The sequence below is a fragment of the Bos indicus x Bos taurus genome, chromosome 18, assembly GCF_003369695.1.
Source record: "Bos indicus x Bos taurus breed Angus x Brahman F1 hybrid chromosome 18, Bos_hybrid_MaternalHap_v2.0, whole genome shotgun sequence".
Taxonomy (NCBI): Eukaryota; Metazoa; Chordata; class Mammalia; order Artiodactyla; family Bovidae; genus Bos; species Bos indicus x Bos taurus.
In genome coordinates, this window is record NC_040093.1 from 2921587 (window position 1) to 2943382 (window position 21796).

Consider the following 21796-nt stretch of genomic DNA (forward strand, 5'->3'; position numbering starts at 1 on the left):
GACAGAACCTTTTGTCTTGTCAGGGGCTTAAAGGGACATTATGACCAGACCTGCATGGACAGCTTCAAGAACAAAGGATTCCAGAATTACAAGATTTCCACAGTGGAGTGGACGTAAGTATAGCTATGGCTGATCCATGTTGATGTATGGCAGAAACTAACAATATTGTAGTTGTCCTTAAACGAAAAATAAATAAAGTAAGGGGGGAAAAAAGCTTGCAAGAGGACTTCCCTGGTGGTCCAGTGGTTGGGAAATGCCTGCCAATGTGGGGCACATGGGCCGAATCCTGGAAATGGGAAGATTCCACATGTCTCAGGGTAGTTAAGCCCGTGGGTCACAAGCCCATGTGCCTAGAGCGGGCGCTCCACAACAAGAGAAGCCACGGTGATGAGAGATCCTGAACCACAGAAAAGGGCAGCCCCCTTCCCACAAGTAGAGAAAGCCTGTGCACAGCGACGAAGAGCCAGCACAGACATTAATTAGTTAATTAAAACAGTGTGTGTAAGTGTGAAAGTGTGAGTTCACTCGTGGGTGTTTAATCTGTGTTGTTCTCTCTTCTCCTTGGAATTTTCTTCCGCATGGGCTAGGGTTATTTCACATTCAGTAAACACTGTTGGACCATCCCTCTCACTCCTCAAAAAGCCCATCTAATTCAGGTAAGATGATTCTTTGGGGGCACAAGTTCACCATACATTGGTCTGCTGGCTTTCCAAATAAAGTCACTATTCCTTTCCTGAAGACCTCATCACTCTGTCCCTTGACAAGCAACATGAAGTTGGAATCAGAGCACATTCATGAGACATTAGCAGAGGTGTCATTCATTTTAGACAAAATCCATAGACGTCACTCTCACAATTGATATCTGTGGTTTAAAAGAAGATATGCAGATGGCCAACAGGCATATGAAAAGATGCTCAGCATTGCTCATTAGTAAAGAGGCAAATCGACACTGCAAGGAGGTACCACCTCACACTGATCAGAATGGCCATCATTAGACAATTGATGAATAACATGCTGGAGAGAGTGTGGAGAAGAGGGAAACCCTCTTACACTGTTGGTGGAATGTAAACTGGTGCAGTCACCATGGAAAACAGTATGGAAGTTCCTCAAAAACCGAAAAACAGAGTTTCCATATGATCCAACAATTCCAACCCCAAGCATATATCTGTGAAAAAACATACCTTGAAAAGATTCATGCACCTCTATGTTAATAGCAGAAAAACTTACAGTAGCCAAGACATGGGAACAGCCTAATTGTCCATCGAGAGATGAATGGATAAAGAAGATGTATATGCTTATACACACAGAGAATGGAATATCATTCAGATGTTTAAAATATGAAATGTCATTTGCAGCAGCATGGATGAACCTGGAGATTAACATATTAAGTGAAGAAGACAGAAAGAGAAAGAAAATTTTCATGTGATATCACCCATGTGTGGAATCTAAAACGAACATATCAATGAAACAGGAACAGACTCACAGACATAGAGAACAGGCTTGTGGTTGCCAAGGAGGGAAGGATTGGAAGCTTGGGATTAGCAGATGAAATCTATTTATACATAGAATGAGTAAAGCATGAACTCCAGTTAAAATAAATAAGTTTAAATTAAAAAAAAATAAAATGTCCCTTTAAATATGAAAAAAAAAAAAAGAATGAGGTCCTACAGTATGGCACAGGGAATTCTATCCAGTATCTTGCCATAAATCATAATGGAAAAGAATATAAATGTTGAGCTGAATCAATTTGCTGTACAAATATTGTAAAGAAATTAGTCTCCAATTAAATAAATAAATTTATGTTTAAAATAATAATATCGAAATGAATCTGCCACAGGTATACATGTGTTCCCCATCCAGAACTCTCCTCCCTCCCCCCTCCCCATACCATCCCTCTGGGTCGTCCCAGTGCACCAGCCCCAAGCATCCAGTATTGTGCATTGAACCTGGACTGGCAACTCGTTCCATATATGGTATTATATGTATTTCAATGCCATTCTCCCAAATCATCCCACCCTCTCCCTCTCCCACAGAGTCCAAAAGACTGATTCATTTCGATATTTGGCAAAACCAATACAATATTGTAAAGTTTAAAAATAAAATAAAATTTAAAAAAATAAAAAATAGTACTGTTAGAGTATAAAAAAATAAATAAAATAATAATAAAAATTAAAAATTTTTAATTTTAAAAAATTTGTGGTTTATATATCTGCAGTAAAAGTAAAAATGCACAAACTGAAATGACAAAGAATACAGATCAATTCTGAAACATGATATTAAAAAATAACAGGAAATTTTAAGAAGGGTGACTGTACTGTTACTCCATTACATACATAATGATCAAGAGGAGACCAGATTTATTACTTAGGGAGCATCACTAATGTAAACAACCCTCACCACCAGCAAAATGGTGTGGAATCACTGCCCTTACTGAGGTTCTTTCCTGTCTATGAACAACCGCTGAACTGGGTGTATGTCTACCCTTGGAGTCTTGAAACAGCTGGGCCATTTTGCCCCAGTTTGGAGTTGATTGATGTGGACACGCCCCTCACTCAAGCATTCTGGAGCTTGGAAGTCCCTACTTGACATATTTTGTGTTCATCTGAGTATCTAGGAAGCAAGGTGGTCCACCTTTTCAGGCAGAACAAATCCCCTTCCCAAAAAAACACCACAGTCATCTTTACACACATTATCTTTGTGTACATGTGTGGTCCTTGGATTAGAAAGGGATGAAGAGAGAGCGAGACAGAGAAAGTGTTGTGTGTGCAAAGTTTCCACTCAGAGTCACGAAATAATTTCAGATAAGGAAGAGTCAGAGAAAGACAAATATCACATGATATCGTTTATTTGTTACATCTAAAAAAATGACCTTATTTACAAAACAGACTCACAGAGAATGAAGTTATGGTTACCAGGGGGGATATTGTCAGGGGGAGGTTAGATTGGAAGTTTGGGACTGACATATACAGATGGCTGTATTAAAATGGATGACCAACAAGAACCCACTGTATAAAACAGAGAGTTCTGCTTAATATTCTGTAACTCCCTAAGTGGGAAAAGAATTTGAGAAGCAATAGATGCATATATATATATATATATATATATATATATATATATATATAAAACTGAATCACTTTGTTGTACACCTGAAACTAACAAGTTAGTTAATTGCTTAATCACATATATTACAATATATATCCAAATAGCCATATATGTATGTCTGGTCCTCTCATAAGAATGCAGAATAAAAGTCTCTATTAATGAGTCTTTCATTGCCAACCTGCTGAAATATGATGTGGGTACATGTGATTTCTCTTCTGCAAAGAGTTAAGGTTAATCAGGTTTATCATGACCTTGGGAAAAGCATCCTGCATGGTATACCCTGAATCACCATTCAGATCAAATCAGATCAGATCAGTCGCTCAGTCGTGTCCGAATCTTTGTGACCCCATGAATTGCAGCACGCCAGGCCTCCCTGTCCATCACCAACTCCCAGAGTTCACTCAGACTCACGTCCATCGAGTCAGCGATGCGATCCAGCCATCTCATCCTCTGTCGTCTCCTTCTCCTCCTCCCCCCAATCCCTCCCAGCATCAGGGTCTTTTCCAATGAGTCAACTCTTCCTATAAGGTGGCAAAGTACTGGAGTTTCAGCTTTAGCATTATTCCTTCCAAAGAAATCCCAGGGCTGATCTCCTTCAGAATGGACTGGTTGGATCTCCTTGCAGTCCAAGGGACTCTCAAGATTCTTCTCCAACACCACAGTTCAAAAGCATCAATTCTTTGGCACTCAGCTTTCTTCACAGTCCAGCTCTCACATCCATACATGACCACAGGAAAAACCATAGCCCTGACCAGATGGACCTTTGTTGGCAAAGTAATGTCTCTGCTTTTAAATATGCTATCAGGTTGGTCATAACTTTCCTTCCAAGGAGTAAGCGTCTTTTAATTTAATGGCTGAAGTCACTATCTGCAGTGATTTTGGAGCCCCTCAAAATAAAGTCTGACACTGTTTCCACTGTTTCCCCATCTATTTCCCATGAAGTGATGGGACCAGATGCCATGATCTTTGTTTTCTGAATGTTGAGCTTTAAGCCAACTTTTTCAGTCTCCTCTTTCACTTTCATCAAGAGGCTTTTGAGGTCCTCTTCATTTTCTGCCATAAGGGTGGTGTCATCTGTGTATCTGACGTTGATAGTGTTTAGGGAAACAAAAGGTGATGATCGGATCATGAGGTGTGCTCAGTGATGTGGCTCAGGTCAGACTTCCATCCCTGGCGTGAGAAGAGGCTGGCCATCTTCCCATGTGACAAGAGCCAGGCTGACTGTACCAACAGCACCGCCCGCCTTCTGCATCCTGTGACTCTGTCAGCTTTGCTCTGTTCTGCCTCCTGTCTCTCAGAAGCAGAGCCATGTGCCCCACACTCCTCAGCCTCCTGAGTCTTGGTGAGTCCGGAAAGACACAGTCAGAGAGGGTTATGGTGGAAATTGGGGGATCCTCGCACCACTGACCAGGTTTCCTGGATGAGGGTGCAAGGAACGTGGGATCCATCAGGACAAGCCATCTCTGAAGGGCTTTTCCTTCTAGGATTCTGTGTGATTCTGAGGATCTGGGCAGCTGTGGGTGAGTCCTCCCCATCCCTTATTTCTCTGTTAAGCAGAGCAGTTGGAGCTGATGCAGAGGACACTGGGGGACTGGGGTTAGACCCCTTTGAGTACAGTGAGAGCCATGTGCCCTGTGGATCCCAGGTCTCTTTTGACCCTGATACTCATCTTCACTCTCCCCAGAGGTTAGCCCAGGTCTGGACTCTGGACCTGAAGGGACAGTGCAAAGTTTGTCAGCTGGGAGCTGCGCCCCCGAGTGCCATCTCAATCATGAGAGGGGAGCAAGACGCTGCATCCCAAAGACCTCTCTCCTACAAGGTGGCTCGTGGCATCTCCAATTAGCCCTTAAAAACAGGATCTGCAGGAGCACCCATTAAAGCTGACCCCAGGGAAGGGTCTGGCCATCAGGCAGGGCCACCTGGGCCTTGTCACAGATTTGATGTAGGTTAGCTAACAAAGGAGCGAGGTTCAAGGTTTACTTACTTCTTTTCAGGGAAGTGGCTTTTTAACTGCTTAGTTGTGTTAGTGTTAGTTGCTCTGTCGAGTCCGACTGTTTGCGACCCCATGGACTGTAGCTCACCAGGCTCCTCTATCCATAGGATTCTCCAGGCCAGAATGCAGGAGTGGGTTGCCATTTCCTTGACCAGGGGATCTCGCCAACTCAGAGACTGAACCCTGCTCTCCTGCCTTGCCGGAAGATTCTTTACCATTTGAGCTACAACAAATGCAACAGTGAAGTCCTTTCCCTTCTTGTCCATGCATCAATTTTTTGCTGATGTTTCCTTTTGCCTGCATTGTGCAGACTGCAGGATTTTAGTTCCCTGATCAGGGATTCAACCACCAGGGAATCCCCAGTGTTTTGTGTTTTCAGAGAATGTTTCTCAACATTTTGTCAACCCAAGGAGTGATTCTTCTGAGAAAAATCACTTCCGAGAATCGTATTCTTAGAATCTGATGATGTCCATCCTGGGTTGACTGTGTCTGTCTGTCCCCAGGCCCCAGGTGTCCCTGACCATCAGGGTGATGCACTTTAGGGGAGGGGAGTTGGAAGAATTGAAGGGGAAGTGCCCATGAGGGCAATGGGGAGAGGGGATCATTCCTATTTTTCTCTCAAAGCCTGTGTCTCCTTCTCTCCTAGCTGAATACGACAAGCCCTCTTTTTAAGCCTGGCCAAGCCCCGTGGTTCCCTTAGGACAGACAGTGACTCTTCAGTGTCACTCCGGTCCTCCATTTGTGATATTCAGACTGCTCAAAAGAGATGGGACCATTTTGCCCAAGCTCCAGGGATATCATTTCAACACCTTCACCATTGGCCCAGTGACCAGAAAACATGCTGGGTCCTACACATATCTCTCTCTGTGGGGTCCGATGTCCGTGACCCTCTGCAGATTATGGTCACAGGTAGGAGAGGTTCAGCCCAGCTCGGGACACCTGTGCCTGCAGGCAATCCTACCCTAGGTCCACATGCCAGTGCAGCCAAAGACATCCTCAGGATTCCCAGCCAGAACCGAACCAAGGAAAGAGAATGAAGTCTGAGAGTTTAAACTCAGGGTGTTGAATAGAGGGCTGTGTTCCCCTGGCTCAGGAAAGAGGAGCCTCCCTAGGCACTAGTTAGACAGGATGCTGCTACTGCCTGTCACCTGGGAGGCCGAGGGGGGACCCTGACCCAGCACCTGCCACCCAGTAGGGAGCTGTAATCCCATATGAAGGAGCTGGGGTTCCAGTTAGACCAAGTCAGCCCAGGAATGTTTCCAGAGGCATGAAGTGGGGGTCACAGGTGGGGAAATGTTCCCTTTTTTCTCCACCTCCTTCCCAATCACCTGCCAATCATCACCCACTTTCTAGGATACGAGTGTGAAAGGAGCCAAGGTACATATTACATCTGGTATGTATTCTACCAGGGAAGCAGACCCACCCCAGCCCCCCACCATGCATACTAGGAACGGGATGAAGTTAAGAGCACTGCAACCCACTCCAGTATTCTCAACTGGAGAATCCCATGGACAGAAGAGCATAGTGGGCTACAGTCCATGGGGCCCCACAGAATCTGACACAACTGAAGTGACTGAGTATGTATGCATGAAGCTGAGAGCAGATCCAACAGCTAAAGAGCTTAGAATAAACACAGAGGAGGCCGGAGGTTTTGAGCAAAGAGAAACAGAAAAGCATGAGTCAGAGCCCAAGAACAAGGCTAAAAAGAATGCAACAGAAAAGACAGGAAAAATAATTGGCTTTGCTGCTTCACGGGGAGGTTTTTCACACCTTCAGATGTCAGAGGAAGTGCTGAGGCGGGGTGACTCACTGAAGCTCACAACCTCTTTGCTCCTAGGTGTGTTCACAAAACCCTCCATCTCAGCCCACCCAGGGCCTCTCGTGCATGTGGGACAGAATGTGACCTTCCGCTGTCACTCATCGATGCTGCTTGATAAATTTATCCTGCACAAAAAAATGAAGCACAGGGCATTTCCAAAGACGTGGAGAGATGCTCACTCGTGGGCATGCCCCAGCTGACTTCTTTATTGGCCCCATGACTTTGTCGAGAGCAGGCACCTACAGATGCTACAGCTCTCTCAGCCACTCCCCCTATGAGTGGTCAGCTCCCAGCGACCCTGTGGACATCATCATCACAGGTGAGTGTGGCCAGACCAGTCCCTTCTGCTCTCTGTGTCACAGAAGGTCTGGTGTCCAGTCCAGCATCAGTACTGGGAGAGAATGACAGGCATGCAGAGACACTCACAAACTCGGGAGAGGAACACATCAGAGAGAGGAGGTGTGAACACGGAAGGGAAAAGAGAACAGAGTCCCTGCCATGTGCTAAGGAGAAGACACAGCCGGTGACAGAGTGAAGGAGCAAGAACGTGAAAGAACGACCAATGGAGGAAAATGTACCAGAGCAGGGACCAGGGCAATTCCCCGCTCAGGCAGCCAATGATGGTTGGTTAAGGGGTTGGTTTCCCACTTTCATGTCAGAGTTCCCTTCCTCTGTCAGCAGCACACTGTGGTACCAGAAGCCCTTGCAGTCTGGCCCCTGGGTGATCAAGATGGAGGTCGACACCCTGAAGTTGCTCAGCCTCTTGGTTTAATGCATCCTTCTGCACAAAGAGAGGGGAGTGGTCCCTCCAACCCTCCCACTAAGGAGTCCCTTCCAGCCCCTGGGGCTGGGTAAGGCAGCGCTGAACACACCCTCAAGAAAGGCGGTCAAAGATCGAATGAGATTCTGGCAATTTCCTCTCCATAATCTCTTCTTCTGGGTCAATGCCATGTTTTCTGATGCTCCTCAGCAGTAGTTAGTAGGTCCCATTTATTTCAAGAGAACCACACATCTGGTTGATTTAAAAAAATGTTTTTTTTATCTTATTTATGTTTGTTGAAGTCTAGTTGATTTCAGATGTTGTTAATTCCTGTTGTACAACAGAGTGATTCAGTTATTCATATACATATATTCTTTCTTTAAAAAAGGATATTAAATGACAATCCATTTTATAAAAATTATTTATTTTTTAAAAGGATTTTAAATAACACTCCATTTTTTTGGAATTTCTTTTTTTAATATAAATTTATTTATTTTAATTGGAGGTTAATTACTTTACAATATTGTATTGGTTTTGCCATACATCAACATGAATCTGCCACAGGTATTCATGTGTTCCCCATCCTGAACCCCCCTCCCTGCTCCCTCCCCGTACCATCCCTCTGGGTCGTCCCAGTGCACCAGCCCCAAGCAACCAGTATCATGCGTCAGACTTGGACTGGTGATTCGTTTCATATATGATATTATACATGTTTCAATGCCATTCTCCCAAATCATCCCACCCTCACCCTCTCCCACAGAGTCCAAAAGACTGTTCTATACATCTGTGTCTCTTTTGCTGTCTCGCATACAGAGTTATCATTACCATCTTTATAAATTCCATAGATATGCATTAGTATACTGTATTGGTGTTTTTCTTTCTGGCTTACTTCACTCTATATAATAGGCTCCAATTTTATCCACCTCATTAGAACTGATTCAAATGTATTCTTTTTAATGGCTGAGTAATACTCCACTGTGTATATGTACCACAGCTTTCTTATTCATCTGCTGATGGACATCTAGGTGCTTCCATGTCCTAGCGATTATAAACAGTGCTGCGATGAACACTGGGGTACATGTGTCTCTTTCAATTCTGGTTTCCTTGGTGTGTATGCCCAGCAGTGGGATTGCTGGGTCATAAGGCAGTTCTATTTCCAGTTTTTTAAGGAATCTCCACATTGTTCATAGTGGTTGTACTAGTTTGCATTCCCTCCAACAGTGTAAGAGGGTTCCCTTTTCTCCACACACTCTCCAGCATTTATTGCTTGTAGACCTTTGGATCACAGCCATTCTGACTGGTGTGAAATGGTACCTCATAGTGGTTTTGATTTGCATTTCTATGATAATGAGTGATGTTGAGCATCTTTTCATGTGTTTGTTAGCCATATGTATGTCTTCTTTGGAGGAATGTCTGTTTAGTTTTTTGGCCCATTTTTTGATTGGGTCATTTATTTTTCTGGAATTGAGCTGCAGGAGTTGCTTGTCTATTTTTGAGATTAGTTGTTTGTCAGTTATTTCATTTGCTCTTATTCTCTCCCATTCTTAACAACATGCTGCTGAATAACCAACAAATCACAGAAGAGATCAAAAAAGAAATCAAAATATGCATAGAAATGAATGAAAATGAAAACACAACAACCCAAAACCTGTGGGATACTGTAAAAGCAGTGCTAAGGGGAAAGTTCATAGCAATACAGGCATACCTCAAGAAACAAGAAAAAAGTCAAATAAGTAACCTAACTGTACACCTAAAGTAACTAGAAAAGGAAGAAATGAAGAACCCCAGGGTTAGTAGAAGGAAAGAAATCTTAAAAAATAGGGCAGAAATAAATGCAAAAGAAACAAAAGAGACCATAGCAGAAATCAACAAAGTCAAAAGCTGGTTCTATGAAAAGATAAATAAAATTGACAAACCATTAGCCAGACTCATCAAGAAACAAAGGGATAAAAATCAAATCAATAAAATTAGAAATGAAAATGGAGAGATCACAACAGACAACACACAAATACAAAGGATTATAAGAGACTACTATCAGCAATTATATGGCAATAAAATGGACAACGTGGAAGAAATGGACAAATTCTTAGAAAAGTACAACTTTCCAAAACTCGACCAGGAAGAAATAGAAAATCTTAACGGATCCATCACAAGCACGGAAATTGAAACTGTAATCAGAAATCTTCCAGCAAACAAAAGCCCAGGTCCCGACAGCTTCACAGCTGAATTCTACCAAAAATTTACAGAAGAGCTAACACCTACCCTGCTCAAACTCTTCCAGAAAATTGCAGAGGAAGGTAAACTTCCAAACTCATTCTATGAGGCCACCATCACCCTAATACCAAAACCTGACAAAGATGCCACACAAAAAAAGAAAACTACAGGCCAATATCACTGATGAACATAGATGCAAAAATCCTTAACAAAATTCTAGCAATCAGAATCCAACAACACATTAAAAAGATCATACACCATGACCAAGTGGGCTTTATCCCAGGGATGCAAGGATTCTTCAATATCTGCAAATCAATCAATGTAATACACCACATTAACAAATTGAAAAATAAAAGCCATATGATAATCTCAATAGATGCAGAGAAAGCCTTTGATGAAATTCAACATCCATTTATGATAAAAACTCTGAAGAAAGCAGGAATAGAAGGAACATACCTCAACGTCATAAAAGCTATATATGACAAGCCCACAGCAAACATTATCCTCAATGGTGAAAAATTGAAAGCATTTCCCCTAAAGTCAGGAACAAGCCAAGGGTGCCCACTTTCACCACTACTATTCAACATAGTTTTGGAAGTTTTGGCCACAGCAATCAGAGCAGAAAAAGAAAGAAAAGGAATCCAAATTGGAAAATAAGAAGTAAAACTGTCACTGTTTGCAGATGACATAATCCTCTACATAGAAAACCCTAAAGACTCCACCAGAAAATTCCTAGAGCTGCCCTGGGAGTTCTTTGGAAGGAATGATGCTAAAGCTGAAACTCCAGTACTTTGGCCACCTCAAGCGAAGAGTTGACTCATTGGAAAAGGCTCTGATGCTGGGAGGATTGGGGGCAGGAGGAGAAGGGGACGACAGGATGAGATGGCTGGATGGCATCACTGACTCGATGGACGTGAGTCTGGGTGAACTCTGGGAGTTGGTGATGGACAGGGAGGCCTGGCGTGCTGTGATTCATGGGGTCTCAAAGAGTCAGATACGACTGAGCGACTGAATTGAACTGACTGAACCAATGAATATAGTAAAGTTTCAGGATATAAAATCAACACACAGAAATCCCTTGCATTCCTATGCACTACTAATGAGAAAATAGAAAGAGAAATTAAGGAAAGAATTCCATTCACCATTGCAACAGAAAGAATAAAATACTTAGGAATATATCTACCTAAAGAAACTAAAGACCTATATATAGAAAACTATAAAACACTGGTGAAAGAAATCAAAAAGGACACTAATAGATGAAGAAATATACCATGTTCATGGATCAGAAGAATCAATATAGTGAAAATTAGTATACTAACCAAAGCAGTCTATAGATTCAATGCAATCCCTATCAAGCTACCAACGGTATTTTTCACAGAGCTAGGACACTCCATTTTTAAAGTTATTTCTGAACTTTTCCCTGTGCGGGATACCCCTTATTGTGGGGCTTTCTCTCCTGGCAGTGGGCGGGCCTCTCATTGCAGTGCTGCTCTTGTGGCACACTTCAGGCTTTAGTCCTATAGTTAGGACTAGAGTTACTTTGTGCTCTAAGATCAAGGTCTCCTCCTTCCAGGTTGGTCCAAGAAGCCCTCTCTCTCAGCCCAGGGGGGCCCTGTGGTGAGGTCAGAAGAGAACGTGTCCGTGGTCTGCAGCTCCCAGAGTGCCTTTGACCAGTTCCATCTGTTCATGGAGGGAGAGAACCTTGGTCGCCCGCTCGCTGGAGGGCCGAGCCCCCACAGAGCACTCCAGGAAGAGTTCCCTCTGGGTCCTGGGACCCCAGCCCACAGCGAGGTCTACAGGTGCAACAACTCCTTCACTCACTCTCCCTACTTGTGGTCAGTGATCCACTGTTCCTGTCTGTCACATGTGAGGAACCTTTTCCTGGCCTATGCTTTGTTGTTCCTGTTCACACACTATGTTGTGTCCAACTCTTTGCCACCCTGTGGACTGCAGCACGACAGACTCCTCTGTCCTTCACTATCTCCTCCACATGGATCACAGCCCTGTAGTGGTGAAGGGGCCTTCGTACCTCAGTGAAGCTATGAGCCAGTCGTGCAGGGCCACCCAAGCCTGAAGGGTCATAGTGAAGAGTCCTGACAAAACGTGGTCCCCTTGAAGAGGAAATGGCAACCCATTCCAGTATTCCTGCCTGGAGAACCCATGAAGAGTCCCATGCTTTACACTAAATCACATTGCAGTGGCCCAAAAGGCAATTTGCTTTTTCCATAATATCTTACTGTATTACTGAGCTCTATGTCAAGGTCTCCATGCTGGCATCAGGGGACCTTAGGGCTTCTGGAGAAATGGAGGCAATGAGAACCAGAGAGGAAGAGAGATGGTAGATGGCATCTCACCATCTTCCACCTCCTGTATGGATGCTCCACATCAGAGTCCTGTCTATCCAGGCAATAAAGAAAAGGGTCAGGGTAGACCCAGGAGGAGGAGAGGTTGGGCTCATTCGGGAGGATCAGAGATTGCATTGGGCCCTTGCGCTTAGTGTTTTCCCAGTAGCACCTCTGACATACAGGTGATTTTCCAATTAAGCAGCATAGATACTCATTCCTGGTGCAGAGATGATGTCTTTTGCTTACAGCAGTGTTTCACTGCCAGGCATATCCTTCCCGCCTCCTTCCACCCTCTCTTCTCTGGGATGGAGGGTCTACTCAACCCATTCACCATGAGGGACCAGAACCTCTCCCCTCCCCCATCAGTGCTCTGAGAGATGACAGAGTCAAGGACAGGCAGGAGGTCAACCTTCCAGAAACAAGAGCCCTCCTGTGGTGGGGTGAGGAAGGTTATTGTTCACCCTTTCTGGCTTTTTTCCCCTAGATTCCACTACAAGTACTTGCCCATCAACCATGGATCCACACACCACAGAAGGTAAGCAAGATGGTCTCCTATCTCAACAAATTTCTGAGATGACAGAGAGTCTCTGTGTGAGTGTTCATTCTACCACCTCCCAGTTCTGTGACTTTGGGCTCCTCAACGTCCCTGTCATGTCAGCATTTGAGATCATGGTCTGTATTAGAACTTGAGTGGGTATTGAGTTTCTCATTCTCTGGAACTGGGAATTTCTATATTGAACACAGTGAATCAGAGGGACTTGACCCCATGCTTAAGGGAGGTGCTTACTCTCCCTCCACCAATATCTTTGGGAAGGATGAGGGGACAAGAGGAGAATTTTAGGGAGCACCGTCAATATGTGCTATTGCTCTGTTAGTGTTTTATGAACTAAACATTCCACAGTTCAGAAATAGAAGTGTTGTTCATTTTAGACAAAATCCATAGATGTCACTATCACAATTGACATCTGTGGTTTAAAAGAAGAAATGCAGATGGTGAACAGGCATATGAAAAGATGCTCAGCATAACTAATTAGTAGAGAAAGGCAAATCGATACTGCAATGAGGTACCACCTCATACCAATAAGAATGGCCATCATTAAATAGTTGATGGATAATAGATGCTGGAAAGCATGTGGAGAAGAGGGAAACCCTCTTACACCTGGACCTTGTCACATATTTGATGTGTGATTGTAGGTTAGCTAACAAAGGAGCGAGGTTCAAGATTTACTTTCTTCTTTTTAGTCAAGTGGCTTTTTCACTGCTTAGTTGTATTAGTGTTAGTCGGTCACGTCTGACTCCTTTCAACCCTATGGACTGTAGGTCACCAGGCTCCTCTGTCCATGGGATTCTCCAGGCAAGAATACTGGAGGGGGTTGCCATTTCCTTGTCCAGGGGATCTTGCTAACTGAGGGATTGAACCCTGGTTTCCTGCCTTGCAGGAAGATTCTTTACCGTATTGAGCTACAACAAATGCAACAAGGAAGTCTTTTCACTTCTTGTCCATGCATCAATTTTTCTGTGGTGTTTTTTTTTGGGGGGGGGTGGGATCAATGAAAGTTTATTAATTTATCATTAGCAATTGGAATAAGCAGTTATTTGGTACTTGTATGCAATAGGTATTGACCTAGGTAATTTACATGTATTATTTATTTATTTATTTCTGTGGTGTTTTATTTGCCTTCATCGTGCAGCTTGAGGGATCTTAGTTCCCTGATCAGGGATCAACTCGGGCCCTTGGAAGAGAAAGTGGAAGTCCTAACCACTGGACTGCCCAGGAATCCCCAGGTGTTTTGTGTTTTGAGAGAAAGGTTTTCAACATTTTGTCAACCCAAAGAGTGATTCATGTCCTGAGAATTTCCATGATGTCCATCCTGGATTTATGTGTTTCTGTCTGTCCCCAAGCCCCAAGTGTCCTTGAGCATCAGGGTGATGCACTTTAGGGGAGGAGAGTTCGAAGAATTAAAGGGGAGCCCACCCACGAGAGCAGTGGGGAGAGCTGAGTGTTCCCATTTTCTTCTCAAAGCCTGTGTCTCCTTCTCTCCTAGGTAAATATGAGAAGCTGTCTTTGTCAGCCTGGCCAAGCCCCGTGGTTCCCTTAGGACAGACTGTGACTCTTTGCTGTCTCTCCCATTCTCCACTTAAGAGATTCATCCTGTTCAAAACAGATGGGAGAAGGCTTTTGCCTGAGTTCCAGGGATATTATTTCAACAACTTCACCCTTGGCCCAGTGACCAGAGAACGTGCTGGGTCCTACACGTGTTCTGGAGCCTATTGGTTATTTTTGAAGTTTTCCCTGTGCTGTGTACCCCTTACTGTGGGGCTTTCTGTCCTGGTGGTGGGCGGGCTTCTCATTGCAGTGTGTCTCTTGTGGCACACTTCCGGTTAGTCCTATATTTAGGATTAGAGTTACTTTGTGCTCTAAGATCAAGGTCTTCTCCTTTCAGGTCTGTCCAAGAAACCCTCTGTCTCAGCCCAGTGGGGGGCCCTGGTGAGGTCAGGAAAGAACGTGACCTTGGTCTGCAGCTCCGAGAGCGCCTTTGACCAGTTCCATCTGCTCAGAGAGGGGCAGAACCTTGGGCGCCCGCTCGCTGGAGGGCCGAGCCCCCACAGAGCACTCCAGGAAGAGTTCCCTCTGGGTCCTGGGACCCCAGCCCACAGCGGTGTCTACAGGTGCTACAACACCTTCACTCGCTCTCCCTACTCGTGGTCAAACTCCAGTGACCCACTGTTCCTATCTGTCACAGGTGAGGAACCTCTTCCTGGCCCTTGCTTTGTTGTTCCAGTTCAGTCACTATGTTGTGTCCAACTGTTTGCCACCCTGTGGACTGCAGCACTACAGACTCCTCTGTCCTTCACTATCTCCTCCACATGGATCACAGCCCTGTAGTGGTGAAGGGGCCTTCGTACCTCAGTGAAGCTATGAGCCAGTCGTGCAGGGCCACCCAAGCCTGAAGGGTCATAGTGAAGAGTCCTGACAAAACGTGGTCCCCTGGAAGAGGAAATGGCAGCCCATTCCAGTATTCCTGTCTGGAGAACCCATGAAGAGTCCCATGCTTTACACTAAATCACATTGCAGTGGCCCAAAAGGCAATTTGCTTTTTCCATAATATCTTACTGTATTACTGAGCTCTATGTCAAGGTCTCCATGCTGGCATCAGGGGACCTTAGGGCTTCTGGAGAAATGGAGGCAATGAGAACCAGAGAGGAAGAGAGATGGTAGATGGCATCTCAACTCTCTTCCACCTCCTGTATGGATGCTCCACATCAGAGTCCTGTCTATCCAGGCAAATAAAGAAAAGGGTCAGGGCAGACCCAGGAGGAGGAGAGGCTGGGCTCATTCGGGAGCATCAGAGATTGCATCAGCCCCTTGCTCTTAATGTTTTCACAGTAATGTTTGACCACCTCTGCCATACAGGTGATTTTCCAATTAAGCAGCATAGATACTCATTCCTGGTGCAGAGAGGATGTCTCTTGCTTACAGCTGTCTTTCATCACCAGGCATATCCTTCCCGCCTCTTTCCACCATCTCTTCTCTGGGATGGAAGGTCTGCTCAACACATTCACGAGGAGGGACCTAAAGCTCTCCCCTCCCCCATCAGTGCTCTGAGAGATGAGAGAGTCAAAGAAAGGCAGGAGGTCAACCTTCCAGAAACAAGAGTCGTTCTATGGTGGGGTGAGGAAGGTTACTGTTCACCCATTCTGGCTTTTTTCCCCCTAGGATCCTCTACAAGGACTTGCCGATCAACTATGGACCCACACATCACAGAAGGTAAGCAAGACGGTCTCCTATCTCAGCAAATTTCTGAGATGACCGAGGGTCCCTGTGTGAGTGTTCATTCTACCACCTCCCAGTTCTGTGACTTTGGGCTCCTCAACATCCCTGTCATTTCAGCATTTGAGATCATGGTCTGTATTAGAACCAGAGGGGGCATTGAGTTTCTCATTCTCTGGGACTGGGAATTTCTAAATTGAACACAGTGAGACAGAGTGACTTGACCCCATGCTTAAGAGAGATGCTTACCCTCCCTCCACCTGTATCTTTGGGGAAGGATACAGGGGACAAGGGGAGAGTTTTAGGGAGCACCTTCAATATGTGCTATTGCTCTGTTAGTGTTTTATGAACTAAACATTCCACAGTTCAGAAATAGCAGTGTCATGTCTTATGAGGATTCCATTCCAGGTATATGTGGATGGAGGGGGGAAATATAGGGAGGATTAAGGCAGTCCCCATTCATGCAGAAGCACCATGCCTTGTCATATGGGGCAGCAGAGAAAAACTGCATCGGTGCCCAGGGGACCTGGTTTCAGACCTCTGCTGGCCTTGCATGGCCTCCTTACTTCACCCACTGCTAACATCTCTACTGGACGCTTTGGTACCTCCTGGGAAGTGGAGACCATACTGATCAGGTTGAGAGCTGCTGAAACACTTTGACACAAGGATACAATGACTCCTTTGTGTAGGGGAAGGGTGTATGCAATGAATAACCAGACCTTCCGTTTGCTTGTTGGCAGAAGTACAGCTTCCTCAAGGCCACTCCAGCCAGCTGCATCTTCTCCTTAGGCTTTCCATAGCCTTCATCTATACCAGCATCTTCCTCGCTGTTCTTGTCTGTCACTGGTTACCCATAAAGTAAGTATGAAGAGCCAAACTGTCACTGGTGGTCTACCCACAATCATAAGTCTGAAGGAGGGAAGCACAGTGTCATCTGACACAGGGGGAGGTGGGCTCATAGCAGAGAATGGCGTTTTCACTTTCTGTAGGTTAAAAACTGATTTCCATTGTTATAGTCCCTGAATGAATATCTTCCAGAGAACTATGGAACCCTGTTCTTTTTATGAAAATATGTGTTAACTTATTCCTAGCTGCCTCAGGTCTCAGCTGCAGCATGGGGGATCATCTCTGCTGTGCTGGGGTGCAGTTCAAGGCTCCAGAGCTCACAGGCTCAGCAATAGCAGCATTGAGGATAGTTGCTTCAAGGCATGTGGGATCTCAGTTCTCCCACCCAGGATAGAACCCACACTCTCTGCACTGGAAGGTTGACCCTTAATCCCTGGGCCACCAGGGACATTCTAAAGCCTGTTCTTCCCTCCAACCACAGCAATCTGTTCTTCTCCCCTTTATGATCTTCGGAATCTGCTGATACACATTAGAGAATGGTCCATAACAGGAGATGTAGGATGGGCTCCGTGGGTTTTCACAGATTCCTCAGAGAGTCCATCAGTGGCTAGGCTTGTATATGGGATGTTGTTTTTGTTTTTGTTTTTTTAATTTAGTGGAGTAGACAGATTCAGCAACCTGGGGCACACCCCTGCTTTTTTTGGTTTTGATGTCCCCACCCATGATATAGAGGTCTAGAAGAATCGCCCCATCCAAGAGTCTTGACTCTCTTCCATTTCCAGATGTTGACATCATGGAAGGAGAGCCCAAAGAAGACAGAACAGTGAATGGTGAGGTGAGTCATCCCAGACTAAACCTTTGCCATAGCCCGTGCCCCTCCAATGCCCAATTCCCCCACCTTCGAAGATCACATTTCATTCCATCATTCACATCTCCTTCCTCTCAGGACCCATCAGCAGATGATGTGATATTCGCCCACTTGAACCACAGGACCCTCTCTGAGACAGTGTTGACTCCCACTCCCCTGAGCCTCATGCACCTCTTCACCGAGACCAGTATCTATGAGGAATTCGATGTAAACCAAGACAATGCTGACCCTGACCTGGCTCCATCCTTTGAGCACACAGAGTGTTATAAATTGAAGAGCTACATCTCTTTTTAAAGGGGTTCCTCCGTGGGCACTCCTTCTCCTCCTCCAAAGCAGCCCAGCAGCTCTGAAGTTAAGAATGGAGTCCAAGAATTATAGGATCGACTTCAAAAATCCCACCACCTCTTAGTAATTCCAGGCTATTCTGTTACTCTATTTTAACTATCTAACCTTTTGGGAGAAGTTATTCTAATCAATTGCACTTACTGGGTAGGTTACCATGATCATCCTACTTTTTCGAAAATTCCAGTAAAGCATAGAAATTTAAAAGTTGAGTCTTCAAATTATTCAGTTTAAAATAAAAGAAAGCCGAGAGGGAGGAGCCAAGATGGCAGAGGAGTAGGACGGGGAGAACACTTTCTCCCCCACAAATTCATCAAAAGAGCATTTAAAAGCCGAGTAAATTCCACAAAACAACTTCTGAATGCCGGCAGAGGACATCAGGCACCCAGAAAAGCAACCCAACTCTTCGAAAGAAGGTAGGAAAAATATAAAAGACAAAAAAAGAGACGAAAGAGGGAGGCGCGGAGTTCCATCCCGGGAAGGGAGTCTTAAAAAGAGAGAAGTTTCCAAACATCAGGAAACCTTCTCACTGCCGAATCTGTGCCGAGCTTTGGAAGCACAGAGGGCAACATAACAGGGAGAAAAAATAAATAAACAATTAAAACTCGCAGATTGTGAGCCCTATGGTAACTCCCCCAGCGGAGAAGCAGCGCAGACGCCTGCACACGCCATTAGCAAGCGGGGGCTGGGCAGGGAGGCGCGGCGCGGGCTGCATCGCTTAGAGTAAGGACCTGGCCTGAATACCCTGAGCGCTATCTGAGCGAAATAATTTGGGCTAGCAAACCAGACTGTGGGATATCTATCACACGAAAAGCCAGCCCTAACCTAAGACACCGCCAGGCCCAAGCACGGAACAAAGGACTGAACAGAGATAGCCGGCAGCAGACCATCCCCCTCCGGTGACAGGCAGCCAGAGCCGGAAGGGGGCAATCGCAGCCCCAGAGAGACATTATCTATAAAACTGTAAGCAGGCTTCTTTGCTAACTAAAACTTCTTGGGGGTCTGGAAGGTCAACATCTCCCTGAGAAGGTGCGCCAGTTGTACACCTAGATAACCGAGCAGGGGGGAGGCGATAAGTCGCAGCAATCGTGCTCGCTAACCACCTCATCACCTGAGTGGCTCGGACCTGGGAAGGGCACAAAACGCAGGCCCAACCGAGTCTCCGCCTCTGAGGACTACCAGAGTGCCTGAACCTGAGCGGCTTGGACCTGGGAGGTGCAGGCAGCCCAGGGCCGGCCACGATGGTTCCCAGTGGAACAACCTAGAGCCTGAGCAGTGTGGGCAGGGAGGCTTCACGTGCCGTGAGCGGGGGCAGACCCAGTGTGGCTGAGGCACTGCGAGCACACGCCAGTGTTACTTGTTTGCATCATCCCTCCCTCCCACCCCACAGCACGACTGAACAAGTCAGCCTAAAAAGAAAAAAAAAAAAAGTGTCCTCCACCATCCCCTTTGTGTCAGGGCGGAAACCAGACACTGAAGAGTCCAGCAAACAGAAGAAGCTATAACAGAGGGAACCGCCTTGGAAGCTACAGGCAATAGATTAAAACCCTATGGTTACTACCGACTACATAGGAAGGGGCCTATAGATCTTGAGAAATAAAAGTCGGACCAAGGAACTAGCCAAAAATGAACTGAACCCACAATACTCACAACAAAACCAGAGAAAGTCCTCGATTTATTTTTACTATTTTTACAATCATTCTTTCTTTTTTTTAAATTTTTAAAAAAAAATTTAAGTCCTCTATTATTCCTTTAATTTTCACTTTTATAACCTATTACTTTGCAAGAAAAAAAAGACCCTATTTTTTTTCTTCAGCAAACTTCATATATATATTTTTTATAATTTTTTTACCTTGTTTTTTTTTTTCTTCTTCTTTTCTTTAACATTGTATTTTTGGAATTCCAAACTCTACTCTAGATTTTTAACTTTAGCTTTTTGGTATTTGTTATCAATTTTGTACCTATAGTTTTTTTACAATTTCTGTGACTTTTTGTTTTTTTCTCTGTTTCTTTCTCTTCTTCTTTTATATAACATTGTATATCTGAAATTCCAAACTCTACTTTAGATTTTTAATTTATGCTTTTTGGTATTTGATATCAATTTTGTACCTGTATTTTCTTTATAATTTTTGCGACATTGTTTTTTTTTCCGCTCTTTCTTTTTCTTCTTCTTTTTTTTTTAACATTGTATTTTTGAAATTCTAAACTCTACTCTAGATTCTTAACTTTTGCTTTTTGGTATTAGTTATCAATTTTGTACCTATATTTTATTTATAATTTTCGCGACCTTGTTTGTTTTTGTTTGTTCGTTTTTTCTCTCTTTTTTTTCCTTCTTCTTTTCTTTAACATCATATTTTTAAAATTCCAAACTCTACGCTAGATTTTTAATTTTTGCTTTTATGTATTTGTTACCAATTTTGTACCTTTAAGAACCCAATCTTCAGTATCCATTTTTCACTAGGGAACAAGATTACTGGCTTAACTGCTCTCTCTCCCTTTGGACTCTCCTTTTTCTCCACCAGGTCGCCTGTGTCTCCTCCCTAACCCCTCTCTACTCTACCCAACTCTGTGAATTTCTGTGTGTTCCAGACGGTGGAGAACACTTAGGGAACTGATTACTGGCTGGATCTGTCTCCCTCCTTTTCATTCCCCCCTTTTATCCTTCTGGCCACCTCTGTCTCCTTCCTCCGTCTTCTCTTCTCTGTATAACTCCATGAACATCTCTGAGTGGTCCAGTTGTGGAGTGCACATAAGGAAGTGATTATTGGCTAGCCCACTCTCTCCACTATTGATTCCACCTCATCTCATTCGGGTCACCTCTAACTCCCTCCTCCCTCTTCTCTTCTCCATGTAATGCTGTGAACCTCTCTGGGTGACCCTCACAGTAGAGAAACTTTTCATCTTTAACGTAGATGTTTTATCAATGGTGCTGTATAGAAGGAGAAGTTTTGAAACTACTGTAAAAATAAGACCAATAACTGGAAGCAGGAGGCTTAAATCCAAACCCTGACTCCAGGGAACTCCTGACTCCAAGGAACATTAATTGACAGGAGCTCATCAAACACCTCCATACCGACACTGAAACCAAGCACCACATAAGGGCCAAAAAGTTCCAAGGCAAGACATACCAAGCAAATTCTCCAGCAACACAGGAACACCACCCTGAGCTTCAAGATACAGGCTTCCCAAAGTCACCCCAAAATCATAGACATCTCATAACTCATTACTGGACACTTCATTGCACTCTAGAGAGAAGAAATCCAGCTCCACCCACCAGAACACTGACACAAGCTTCCCTAACCAGGAAACCTTGACAAGCCACCTGTACAAACCCACACACAGTGAGGAAACGCCACAATAAATAGAGCTTCACAAACTGCCAGAATACAGAAAGGACACCCCAAACTCAGCAATTTAAACAAGATGAAGAGACAGAGGAATACCCAGCAGATAAAGGAACAGGATAAATGCCCACCAAACAAAAGAGGAAGAGATAGGGAATCTACCTGATAAACAATTCCAAATAATGATAGTGAAATTGATTCAAAATCTTAAAATCAAAGCAGAATCACAGATAAATAGCCTGGAGACAAGGATTGAGAAGATGCAAGAAAGGTTTAACAAGGACCTAGAAGAAATAAAAAAGAGTCAATATATAATGAATAATGCAATAAATGAAATTTAAAACACTCTGGAGGCAACAAATAGTAGAATAACAGAGGCAGAAGATAGGAT

General features: G+C 44.4%; 1 pseudogene; it reads left to right on the forward strand.

Annotated features, from left to right (window-relative positions):
• The first annotated feature begins 4410 nt into the window (after positions 1 to 4410).
• On the forward strand, positions 4411 to 17685 carry LOC113876320 (annotated as a pseudogene).
• The last annotated feature ends 4111 nt before the right edge of the window (positions 17686 to 21796 follow it).